The following is a 13,279-nucleotide window of genomic DNA, read 5'->3' as shown; positions in this document are numbered from 1 at the left end:
TACACGTTGTGATTTATGTAATTAAAATGAAAAATGGTTAAGCTTTGGTACCTGCAGTTGTGAGGGAGCTAAACCAATAATAAAAAAAAAATTCTTGACAGCAGTCTTGCCTGTGTTGTTCAGCCTGACAGAGTTAATGTCATGCATATTTGTCGAGGTGCTGCTCGCGTCTTGCCTGGTCTTGTCCGCTGCGGGCTGTTATCAAATGGGCTTCTTGGCAATTTTCTCAGGATAACCAGAAGGTTTCGGCTCATTGTTGAGAGCGTCTGGGTAATGCTCCGCTCCGCTCAGACAGAAATTGCATCAGCGCTGCCCCGAGAGGATCTGTAATGGCACCGAGAGGGAGCGGGATGGATTCAAGACCACTTTGATTAAATGAAAGCGGGGGAAAATGCTGAAAGGGACATGGAGCTAATGCCACCAACACAAACTTCTGGTGAGGACACAGGCTGCTGCAATCATATGCAATATTTCATAGGAAAAAGGTATTTCTCAAATATTATGTACATAAAAAAAATAAAACGTATGATCATATTTGTAAGGCATGAAACAGATGACATGAACATTACATATTACACACATGTGGAGTTGCAGGCCCTTTGCAGGCATGGAAACAGAATGTACTTCACCGGGTTCTGCTTTTCCCTTTTCCTTTTTGACTTGTTTTGATGACCCAGCATACTGTTTGTCCCCAGCACACTGCAAGCTCACTGACTCATGGGAAATGGACCTCACACACAGACAGTTTGTGCAGTATGCTGCTGCGAGATAGGATCGGCATCTACACAAGGCAGTTGTTTCAAGCATTTCCTTGAAAATGCTGGCTCTGGGGACTGTCGAACCTTTCAGGGAGCATTTAGCCGAGGCACAGAAGAAACGAGCCTCTTGTGTAGTCAGATCATGTGTTTCTTAGGAAAAGCGGTGACACGGTCAAGTTTGCTTTGAGGAACATAGCTTTGATTTCACATCCTAATTCCTTCGCTACAGCACTAGACAATAAGACAGATTTATGACACATATAAGCATTTTTTTTTTCTCGCTTGATAATAGGAGCTCTTCACTGATGGTCTTGATGAACTGTCACAGAAAAATAGCTTGAGATCAGAACTGTGATAAGGACCAGAGCAAGCCATTCTGATCCGCCCGTGACGAGACGGAGGCGGTGACGTGGCGTGGTAGCGGCCGAGGGCGCTTATCTCTCCCCTATCTGTCTGGATTGGATGGAAACTTGGAATCGCGCAGATCTGGGAGGTCCTGGGCTGGAGAGCGCACGTCTGATATTTTTCGCCACAATTACCCCCTCCTCTTTCCACGCAGCTCATACTTTTCACAATTAACTGGGCCCTCCCACTTCCCCTTCCTCATTGCTCGCGAGGAAATGGGTCTGTTATCTAGCAAACGCATATTAATAAGAAACTTTCAAAAGCACAACAGCAAGCAACAACAGGGCTGGTCCTCGACGCTGCTTCAGCTCAGAGATTCTGCTTTGGATTAAAAGAGCGGTTCCTAATGTTAGGAGGACTTTGATGCTGACATTGCGGCCTCTCCCCGCTTCGTGACACGGCCCGGGGTTTTGACAGATGTCAGAGAGCTTGCGGCCTGCTATTTTCGTCCGCGCAACGATTCAGCGCTCGGCCAACAGGAAGCACTCGATGGGTCATCCAAGATCCGTGATGCGGGTCGGCGCAAGCTGTTCAGAAGCACTCGTGCTGACCCTGCTGGTCTGACGGGACCAGATTACCACAGGCCACGGTCTTTATCGGCGAGCGAGTTTCCTGTCAGAGTTCTGCTGAACGGGGGACTAAAACAGGATCGCGGATACCCTCAGCCAAGTCGCAACCATCTGATCCTTAGTGTGAGCTTCCCTCTGACACCGGGCCAGACAGTAGGGAATGCATCTCCTCCCCAAGAATCACCCTACGCGCAAAAAAAGCTCCGTGTGATTGATTAACGTGACTGTTTAAAAAGGTTGTAAAGCGCATGAAATTGATCACGGTCCCAAGAAACGTGAGTGATATTGCCAAATTAGCTCTTTGGTCTCAATTTTTTCCCCCTTGAGTAATGAGAGCAGCGGTGCTTTCAAATGAGGTAGTTTAGACCATTAATGTTGCATTTTCAAACGCTCCCCAGGCGCTCGCACGCATTGCGAACAGAGCGGTGTCAGACACATTAAACAAATCCACGGCTGGTTGTGCGCCCGGTGGACAGTCCAGTCTGTTTATGTAGCATGCAGCGTCACAGAGTTCTGCTGTGTGGCATGACCTGAATGTCAAGTGTGAGCCGCTGTGTTTGGAATTCATGAAGAGAGAGCAGCCCGTTCGCAGAGTGTGTGAACTGGACAGTTGTCCAGACAAGGCCGCTCCGGGGAGAAACAAGCGTGTCCTTATTGCTGGAAGGCTTTTTGAAATGAGACTGATTCTCACACTGTTTGCTTGGACTTGCAGAGCATTCCAGTGTTGTAAGGGCCATTGAGTTCGTTTGTTCTCGGTTTTGTGTCAGTGAAGGTTCCCTGAGGTTCGGCTTAAAATCTCTTGTCAGAAAACATTTATTTTAATCTTCAGTTAGATGTAACATCAATATTACATGTAAATTACATGTAAACCAGCCAGTAATGGTCCTGAGCAGCTTCAGTAACTTCACCAAAATTTTAAATTGATGCTTACCTTACACTGTAGGAGGTAGGCATAATATACGACAAGGAACTGGGTCCTACCACAGTAATATCATGCTGTGACATCAGCCTTTGACATTTTTCTTCTGTAATGCATGAACGGTGAAAGTGCACTAGACTTCCGACTCTGCGCCATTTTTCCATTTCATTTCTGTTAAGATCTCTGTGTGAGTCTTCGAAACCTGCACAGATGGCTGTCCTGATCCATTTCTGTGTAAGTGTAATCACTTTACACCTGTCTTCTTCAGAATACACTGTGGAAGTAGTCACATCCTGCCGCCCAATAACGTGCAGCTAGCAGTCTGCTGAAAGTGATTGCATCTGCAGATTAGCACAGCATATGGAGTCAGTATTCATGCATTTGCGTGATCAAGGATGGTTTGTAAAGAGGCAGCGAGAGACGAGGAGAGGTGGAGTCGTTGATTCTGTGGGTTTGCATGAGGGTGGATCACACGAAATAGGTTAAGAAACCGAAGAACAGTTTCAAGTAAAGTTGTGTTCTTAGTCATCAAGCAAATGAAGGTAGTTTCAGGTTACAGATAACTGTCATGGGATATAATAATAATCCCCCTTACAGTGCACCTGGTTAAAATGCAAAGGCAGGGAAGGACCACGGGGAGTTTATTGGTTTGATCAATTAAGGTAACTGCATTGAAAATCTCATCATTCCTCGCTTGCTTATCAGACATCCATATCCAGACCCTTACATATGATTAATTTACAAAGGTGTATATTTTATTGAAGCAGTTCAGGTGATGAGCCCAAGAGTAGTGCACCGCTTGGAGATTAAACTGGCAGTCGTTGTGTCATGAGCCTAGCTCCATAACCTCAGGACTACCACACTCTAACGCCAGACTACCGTGTTAATGATTCCTCACTGGCTCTGTGCCGCTGTGCAGCACCCTGTGATCTGATGGAAAGTGCCACTTCTGTGTCTGCATCTGCTAACTGTCAGAAGAAGTCATTTCTTAAAAAGTGGCGCCAGCTTTTTGAAATCATTTGGGGAACTTCTACCGGGGACGCGAGATGTGAACTCCTCCCAGGTTTTATGAGTTGAAGAGGTTACTTCAAGCGCGCTTGGCTGTTTTTTGCCTTCCCCCACGTCTCTGTGAGCAAGTGTTGCTCACCACTGCAGCTGACTCTCAGGGCGTGGCTCAATCAAGGTGATCTCCTCCCAGCGAGCTTTGCTCACATCCTGCCCGACTGTGGCCACAGGAGTGCCTTCGTGTGGGTTTCAGTGCAACGGCAGCACCGGTTATTTCCCTGATTCTGAAAGGCATGCAGGTATCGAAATCAGCAGCTTTCTAACTGTCTCTTTGGTTCACTTGATTCCACAGCACTTTTGCCACCATACCAAGTAAAGTTGCATTTTTAGATTTATTGTCTTAAATCTTTCAGGTCTAATATCTAGAGTTGTGTGAGAAAGCATAGCTTCCTGTTAACCTTATGGTGTGCACACAGGTTGTGGCATACTCAATATGAGAGTTGTTGATATCAGATTAATGAAAAGGGTAACAAGCTGAAACAAGTGTTATATTTTCTCGATTTTGTCATTCACTGTTTTGTGAATATTTGTGATTTGCAAGCTAAATAATAAATAATTTCACGTGGCATCAGTAAATCACAGCACCTGCTTAAATGCATCATAACACTTGAAATTAGAGGAGAGAGCCCCACTGCATTGAGACACTGTAAATTCAGAGCTCTGATCGGTGGCACAGCACTTGAAAGCCTGAAACGTACGTACTGCATAACCCCCAACCGTGTCCCCTCTTTGGCCAGCTCTCCCCTCTTGCTCCGGCATGACGGCATTTTCTTCTGACTCTGGTCCCCTTGAACTTTTAAACCCGTTTGCTGTGCCTGTCTCTCCCGCTCTACTGCGGTTTTATGGGCTCGAAACTGTGGGAGCACAGATACTGTGCAAGTTATTAGCATGAGGCATAAAAGAGTGCAACAAATCAGTAACCAACCCCCCCCCACACACACACACACACACACACATAACTGCCACATTTGTCCCCAGCTGTTAGGGTTGTTTTGGTGCAGCGAACCGAAGTTGATTAACATGGACAATCTTGTGAGCACATTTAATCTCGCGCTCAACTGGGGGGGGGGGGGGGGGGGGTGGTTTACACTTGTGCCATTGGAACAAGGGAACACAAACAGCCAGCTGCTTAAAGTGAGAGGGACAGGGTTCTAAGCAGTGGCCCACAGAGGTTGGAAGGCATCATTGTACATTTTCAAAATGCTCATTCATGTGTTCAGAGTAATGATGATTTGGCCAATTTCCTGTTTTTTTGAGTTATTTGTTTCCCCTTTTTTAGAAAATGGTTGGTAAAGTACAGTTCCGTTAAATCTTGACAGCTCTGATGAATAAGTCCTATTTAGATCATTAAATGGAAACGAATCAAGTCGAGGATCTCGCTGGATTGTGCATCCAAGTTATTTTTTGCAGTTTTCAGCAGAGCTGTGGGTAGACTGCCTAATGTATTGATCCAAGTCCTCTTGGTCCGATGTTCCTTGGTTCATTGGTGCTGTCTGGCGTTCGTTCTTGAAATTCTGAGTCGGCCTGGGGGGTTCTTTATTTGGAGGAGCAAAGTGCTGCATTCAGAAAAGCCCTTCGAGGCAAGAAGTGAGTCCCGTCTGTATTGTGCATCCTTTGACAGTGAGGAATGCAGGTTTGGTGGGGCGGGGGAGTGGGGTAAAACAGAGCCACCCTGCAGAGCTGTCTCCCAGCAAAGCGAGAGGTCGACCACCTCCTGCCTCAGGGCACCTCGTCCAAATCCTGCAGAAAACGCTTCCAGCTGTTAGCAGGAGGCATTACGTAATGTCCATGCTCCCAGGGTGGTCAGTAAATCAGGACGGATGCGTATAAACCAGCAGCATTCCTCCGCAGTGATTATGGACGCCCACGTCTTTAGGTTCGCCCAGTCAGTAGATGCCGCAGATTTTACCCACTCTTCCACACAAAAGTTCTGCTCCATCTCTTAACTGCTACTGTTTACCCCGGGAGGTATGGAACATTCTCCTTTTTTAGTGGAGCTCTGTTACCAGCGATCGGGGCTTCCTGGATCATTAATGATTAAATGAAACCTCTGCGAGGCTGAATCAGTGGGAGATCTGAAGTTTAGGCCATTGCCGGGTGTGGAGAGGCAGGGAAAACTGCCGCAGTAGCTCAGAAGCTGTATCTCACTTCTCTCCCTGCGGGGTTGAAGTGAGAGAGAATGCCACAAAGGTTCTCATTGTGCGCATTATATTACCTGGTCTGTTCTGTGTGTGTGAGGGGCCTGTACTTGGCACGGGCTGCGGCCAGCTCCCAGGGGAGAGGGGAACCTGGCCAGCTCTGCTGATCAGAGAGCTGGGGATTATAAGAGGCTTGTAGGAGCTGAGCAGAAGTCCCTTGCTGCGCTATAACTCTGTAGCCTTGTCATTTGGTAAATGTCAGTCACAGGGCTTTCGTGATGTAATTCCACAGAAATGGTGCAGTGTCCACAGCTGCTGGGACCTGTCTGCTCATTCAGCCAGCAGTGCTTGCGCAGTAACTGCTGTTTCACTTGCAGTGGCTAAACTGACAGTCAGGCCGGCGCTAAGGGTTCTGGTAAATTCACGAGAAATGATGCTGCCTTCCCATAATGCAGTAGCACCTACAGTTGACATCATGCACGCTGTTTAAGGGAATTATCCTGGTACTTTCCTTCAGAGATACAGGTTAATAATTATCCAATGTCCTGGGTCATTATATTACTCCATTTTTTTTTTCCACTCTCTGATTCAGAGGTCTAGAGATGAAAAGATGGGAAATGAATATTTATAAGGGGTACAGATCAGTGTCATGTCATATCCTCTGAGCTTCTGTTTCTTTCTAGGACATTCTCCTTCGGCAAGTATCATGCATGTCTGATTGTCAGCGATGATCAATATGCATCGGACTCATATTCTGTCCGCAGGGCCGCCCTCCAGGCTGTGGCATCATAACTCTTGCAAGGGCTGTCTGGGATGCTATCATGTTTATAACCCATTACATGGACTTACACGTCCCCCCAGCCAGGCAGAGATCACGGGTGTAATTCGATCCTTCGGCTTAGTGGGAGTTAATGCATGAACATTATTCAATTCTTTATTGACGGTCGCGTCGCAGTTCAATCCTTTGAGGGCAGTGCTCGTAGCGGTTGAGGCGCACTTGCTAATAAGCCGAAGAGTGGTTTCAGAAGTATTAACGGCTTAACTGCTTACTGTAACTGGTTAATAGGATAACTGTGCCTTCGAAACAATACATCTTTAGTTTGTCAAAAAGGCAGCTGGCTGGCTATTAGGCTTAATGTTTTTAAAATGTTTGGAACAGCTTTGGGAAACGACTTCCATAATGATGATTTGTTTTTTTCATGCCAAAAGTAACAATGCGCTACGTAGATTAATTAATTGTCTTATGCTATGGAGCTCAGAGTGTGAAAACGGTTGATGTTTTTCTTAATTAGCAATAGCACAGTGGGGAAAATACTGGCAAAACAAACGTCATCGGTGTAGAATCCCCTTGGTCAGGATCATTACACAAGCCTATGGGTGACCACTTGTTGTAAAATATTCAATATTCAAGGCATTGTATCAGTTTAAATCACAGAAAGGGAAGGCTGTTGTTTTTTAACATTTCTCCCTGCATGTCAGTGTAATGTTTCAGGTATAAGTCATTCTTCATCCCACTGTAAAAAAGACAAGATGTGAATTTCAGTACAGGAATGGATAAGCATTATAAGTTATTGTTGTATCAGATTTTTCAATCAACTGTAGCAACCCATGATGTGAGGAAGATGTTTTACTAAAATAATGTATTGATCATGCCAATTATGTCTATGTATCAGTAGAAGTTTTCAGATGTTTTCCTCAATGGCAAAGTGTCCAGAGAAAAAAGATCTTTTCTATGCACTATAGCCAGCCATGACCTTAGATAAGCATGTTTGGAGACAAAGATATTCAATTACATCAAAATATGGCTGGAACTTTTCAGACCTTACATTGTCATTAATGTACCAAGAAGACATTAAGATAGCAATATTCTCAATACAGAGAAATTAAACTGTTCATTACTTATACATTATAATAAAACATTAGTTTGTTTTCTAGACAGCAGTATTTTTTCCACTGCAGTTTGCTGTCTATTGGCCTATTAGCCTGTTAGCTATCACTAATCAAGTTAGAAAACACTAAGAGCTCTGCGAAAGGTTCAGATGTTGCAGTTAAGTGTGAGCTAATGGAAGGACATTGGAAAAAGGCTTAGGGGACTCTATGTTTGAAACACTTTTTTTTTGCAAGTTTCAAAAGTGATTTTCAAAATATAAAATGAAACACATCCATTTTTGTCAGTGAGTGGGAATCTTTCTCTTCCCATCTCAAAAGATCATTTGAAAATCATAATTTGAAATGGTAAATTCTGATAATGCCGTTGTCTACACACCAAAAAAAAACAAGGAATTACAGCAAGTATCTTGGGTTTCCTTCTATTCTAAAATTCTGACCACAGTTCCTGTTATGCTCTCAAAAAGGGTTTCTGATCCTTCTTAAGAAAAGTCCTAAACATGCCCCTTGTGAGAGAGGCATGTTTAGAAAAAAAAAAAAAAAACCCATAACCCCTCAACTGCAAGTTTCATGGGGCATAAACGGTATTGTACTGTTGTGAAGGGTGAGCTGCTGGTTAACACACATTAAAATATTGCTGGGCTGGGCTACGAGAGGGAGTGGGAAAGGTTTTCAGATGTCCTCGTGGGAAAACTCCCGGCTGGCTATGAGATGAACAGCGTAGTGAGTAATGTGTGGGATTGTTTCTGTGCTTTGAACTTCATGTCTCCTGGAGTCCCTGTAGGCTGTATCCTGTAAAATTGGATAGATAGGCCTATATGGCGATGGCCTGCTATAGTAAGAGCACAACCCTTTGAATCCCAAGGTGAGCTGTCTGCAGATGTGTAGGAAGCCGCCACAGCCTTTTTCCAGGAATGAACTGCTGCAGCGGTTCCAGATGCAAAGTGCATAGATTCCCTGTGATGCAGCCAACAGGCATGTGGACGGATTGAAAAATGCCTTAAATGAACTGCTCCCCTCTTACGGGAGGAAAAAGGGGCGGGCGGGGGAGATGTGTATGCGAGGGTGTGACAGCCATTCCGTGTCTGTCTTATTCTGTCTGTCCTTTTCAGGGGAATTTTAATAGGAACCGTATGGCGGTGTGGGGTGGGGGGGTGGAGAAGGGGGGGGGGGGGGGCACTGTAGTCTCGGTAGTTCACTTCAAAGCAGTGCCATACTCCTCACCAGTTTTACCGGCACACTCCGGCACCGCGACACGCACTCCACCTGCTCGTGCGTTTGAACCGACGGCTCATCGGCTCATCATCTCTCATGTATTATTCATTATATGAAGGAGGTAATTGGGTTTTGAAATGCAAACGGTAGGGGAAGGGGGGGGGGGGGGGCAAACGGGAAGTGAAAACATTGCGGATGTTACATTTATTTTTACTGCCAACACTGTGCTGTGCAGCCTAACAGCCAAGCTAATGATCAGTGATTTCCACGGCTGTTGTATTCAGCTAGCCACCCTCCTGCCTCCACTGGCCTGCTCAGCACTTCCCTGTACCCGTCCTCCTCCCTCTTTGACCGACCTGTCACTCTAGGCTTTGACTCCTGGGTTCTGGAGGGAACATTAAACTACACATGTACAGAACTATATTCTCCATTTTCTGAAGAGTAACTGTACTGCATACAGTGGATGAGTATTCAGTAATATGTTATTATAATAATTAAATAAATAATTGTATTGGTTATTATTAGCATGATTATTATTATTGTGCAATGATTATTGTGCATTTATTACATTTGTGATTAATATTTAAATGTTAACTTTTACATATTTGTATATAATTTATTAGGTAGAAGTAAGTATATGCTAAAATGCCTCCATTAAGTTTGGCAAGCTGTGTTGCCTCGAGGCAGCAAGGAAATGTGGGGAGATGCAAATTGGATGAATGTGAATGTGGAACTGCATGTGAGCATTAGAAGGAAACGTGAGAAGCCAAGAGACTGTGTGACTTCATTGACAGTTTTTAAAAGGTTTGCCGGGTTGTGGTGTTTGTTGGTTTGCCGGGTTGTGTTGTTTGTTGGTTTCTTGGTTATGATCAGTGAAATCTTTTATTGAAAAAATCCAGAATGTTTTGTTATATATATATATATATATATATATATATATATATATATATATATATATATATATATGGAGTTTTTTTAAATTTCTTGTTGTTTGTAGCCCACTTCAACAGTAAAAAAAAATTTAGACTGAAGTCACCACTCTGTGGAGGTGCCTGTTTATTGTTATTGAGAAGGATATTCACACAATTCAAATAGTATTTTAGTCATAAAGATGCGTTCTGTTGTTTGAAATGTTGAGGGTATATTGTGGGTTGTGGGTTTACGTCTTGTCATGTCTTGTGGGTTGTTTTCAAAGTATTTGCTGCCTTACAAAAATAACAGTGATTTGATGGTGAAATCATTTTAAGCTGTGTCCTGGCCATCATTTGGACAGATGTTGATTCCTGTTAGCGGAAACTCTGCTTTGCGGTGATGAATTCTCGTGAAATAGCTGTTAGGGATAAGTGTCAAAACATTTATATTTATATCATTGTTTGTGCTAAACTCTGATGAATCTGGTAGCTGTGTGTGAAAGATGTGAGAGCGATGTGCTGCTTTTCTTGTGTGGAAAAGCTGAAGGCCTCGGAAGGCGATCCCTGTTGAAGGTTAGCCCGGGTAGAAAATTGCCTGGAGTGTAAAGGAAGCGCGGCCTGGCTGCAGGCCCACCTATTTGAATGTACTCGTAATTGCTGACCTCAAACAATGGGGGAAACTTTCAAAGCACTGACGCCGACGACTTCAAAGCGAGAGAGGGCTTTTGCTAGCAGCTGTGCGGCCTTTGGAGGATATGGCAATGCAGACAACCGCAATGGCTGAGCATGCAAACAACTGCTTGGCTACCAGCTTAAATGCGCAACTGACTTCCTCAATGGGAACACGACCGCGTTCCTGACAGGCTAATGAGACAAATGTCGCTAATCCTTGGATCGATGGGACATTGTTCTTTGCTGAATAAGAATAGCCATTTTTGATCTGCATGTCAGCGTACGGGAGAAATTACAATACATTACAAGTTATTTCACTGTCAGCTTTTGACGTTAATTGTTAGGAGATCCAAGTAATTAAAGGGGTCCAATTTGGAGGAGGGTGGACAGCAACAGTCACCAGCAAAACTGTCGCATGATGGTTCTGTACTAGCATGGAAAAAGGGGCTTTGCATCCACTGAATGGGTGATTAATCAGATCCAAAATTCACACTGCGCTTGCATGAAATCAGATGGAGTTCAGACGAGTCTTTTTGGTATGGTCTCTGTAGCTGTATCCTTGCAGTGCTGCATCGTACAGCGAACGGCTGTTTTGCTGAGTGAACTGCAGGCCTGGATCGGCCTTCTGGGTGCACTGATATGTGATGCTGTGGTTAGCATAGCGCATTCAAGGATCAGGGCATCAACCTGCTGAGCGTTCTTTCACATAAGCTGTTCACAGCTTTAAAAAATGGGTAATCAGTACAAGGTTTAAATCCTTTTTTATTTATTTACTTATTTAAAGATGATGTTGCTCTCGGCAGATAAAATACCACGGGATTTCGAGGCGTCCTGGAAAAAGTATGCACTGCCAATCCTCATGCATAAAGACTGAGTCAAAGAGGATGTCCAAAAATGTAGCGGGTCTTGAAAACAGATTTGCAGACGGGGTTAGACAGGTAACACAGAAAGTATTTGGGGAATTTTGGCTGTTGAATTCCAGCCTCTTGGGTAGACGTCCAGCCCAGATGTGGTCCGCTGATGTTTTCGCGGGCGCATATAGTCGTAGCTGCGGTATTGCCTCGCCTTGTTTTTAAGGCATGCGGCTGAGCTCATATTGGTATGACAGGAAGTGTTTATTTGAGCGCTGATGATGTCTGAGGTCGCGGCTTAGCTCTTTTCCCAGCACCACAGCTCATTCCTCAACCCCCCCAAAAAAAAAGCTGTACTCCTGTACTCCCCCTGGGACGTCCCTTTATCCAGATGGGCCTAGTCTCGCAGAGGGAGCAGTCCATGGCTGTATTACTGACAACTGACTCGGGCAGCGTTCCCCTGGCATTTACGGGATTCCAGGGGCCTCCCGGGAGAGATGTTTATTTAATTTTATTTTTAGTCTCGGAGGAATGCCGCTGCACTCCGGCTCCCCTTCCCCCCCCCCGGCCATGCCTCATGTCCGGTTTATTTAAAGACTTTGCCTTGCCCGGGGCTGCGGTCCCCCCGCGGGATCCCTCAGAAACACCCCCCCCCCCCCCCCGCCGGCCGCATCTGGGGAGGCGCGCTCCTTTAATCAGGCCCCCGCCGGACAGGGGGGCCCCCGTACAGGAACGCATCCGTCACCGTGTTTGTCTTTATAAGCCCGGTCTCTCCGGGGGGTTCCTAATGGCCGAGAGCGCGGGCCAGCAGCTGAGAGCGCCGCGCGTGTAATCCAATCAACAGCGCTGTCGCAGAGCGGGATTGGGAAGGTGCAACGCGGCCCTCTGAAGCCAGGCGCCTGCCAGGGATTCACCGACAGATCGGCCCCACGCCAGGGGTTTGCTGGAAATGCAACATTTTAAACATGTTTTGTTGGAGGATTATTAGAAAATCCCTGTTTAGATTTTTTTTTTGTGTTATTTTCCAATGTAGGCAGCTGAGTGAATGCTGTTAGGTCCGGATCCCCACTGTGTCCTGTGTACTTCTAGGTTATGGTTCATTAAAAAAGTGCTGTTTAAGGCAGAATGCATTCTTTGAAAAACACATGGCTGTTATTTCTTCCTTTGTTTTTCTGGTGATTATTGCTGAATGGTAATTACGTTATCAAAAAGCACAAGTGTTAGCTGAACCATTCATGCATTTCTTTGGACTGTAAGTTAATTTTTTTTGATGAAACAGTATTTTCAGTTTTTTGCCTACAGGAATGTGCCTACAGGAAACTGAATGAAAATATATGAATCCCCCTCAATCTCTCTCCCCCCCCAACCCCCGGGGGGCTGGAAAAACTCATGAAAGCAGCGCTTGGAGTGACGTGGTTTTAATAGTCTCATAAAGTAAGAGAGCTTTCGAGCTCTGATGCAGATCAGGCCCTGAAAAAGTAATGAGACGACGGAGGCAGACATCACTGAGTGCGGCCAGTGTTGAAGCGCTGGAGCGGAGCGGAGGTGGTTTGCACCATTTCACTAATGCCCCATAACAACCTGCAGTGTTGACTCTCCTAATAGAGGGGAAAGCGGGCAAATATTGAAAGATAATTGACATGTGTAATGGTGGAGGGCTTTGGAGAGCCTCGCTGTGGACACAAGGCAGGCTCTTTGATGCAATAAGGACGGACAGGAAATTAGATTAGGTCTTGGGTCAAGAGCTTGCCCGTTTCCCAGAGAGAGAGAGAGAGCGATCCAGATTCCACTGCAGAGTGAACGGAGAGAGGGAGGGAGGAGAGAGGAGTGCGGGTGGGGCCCCCTGAAGCGAACTAACGTGGGTGCTAAGACTAGGGCCACACCTTCAA

At 45.3% G+C, this 13,279-nt stretch overlaps 1 protein-coding gene across 2 annotated transcripts in view; it reads left to right on the top strand.

Moving 5' to 3' along the window:
• pag1 (phosphoprotein membrane anchor with glycosphingolipid microdomains 1) overlaps positions 1-13,279 on the top strand; it is a 38,211-nt gene that overhangs the window by 4,608 nt on the left and 20,324 nt on the right. The window lies entirely within an intron of this gene.

The sequence above is a fragment of the Megalops cyprinoides genome, chromosome 21 (assembly GCF_013368585.1).
Source record: "Megalops cyprinoides isolate fMegCyp1 chromosome 21, fMegCyp1.pri, whole genome shotgun sequence".
In the NCBI taxonomy this organism is placed as follows: Eukaryota; Metazoa; Chordata; class Actinopteri; order Elopiformes; family Megalopidae; genus Megalops; species Megalops cyprinoides.
Note: the sequence above shows the minus strand (reverse complement) of the source record. Positions and strands in the feature narration are given on the sequence as shown.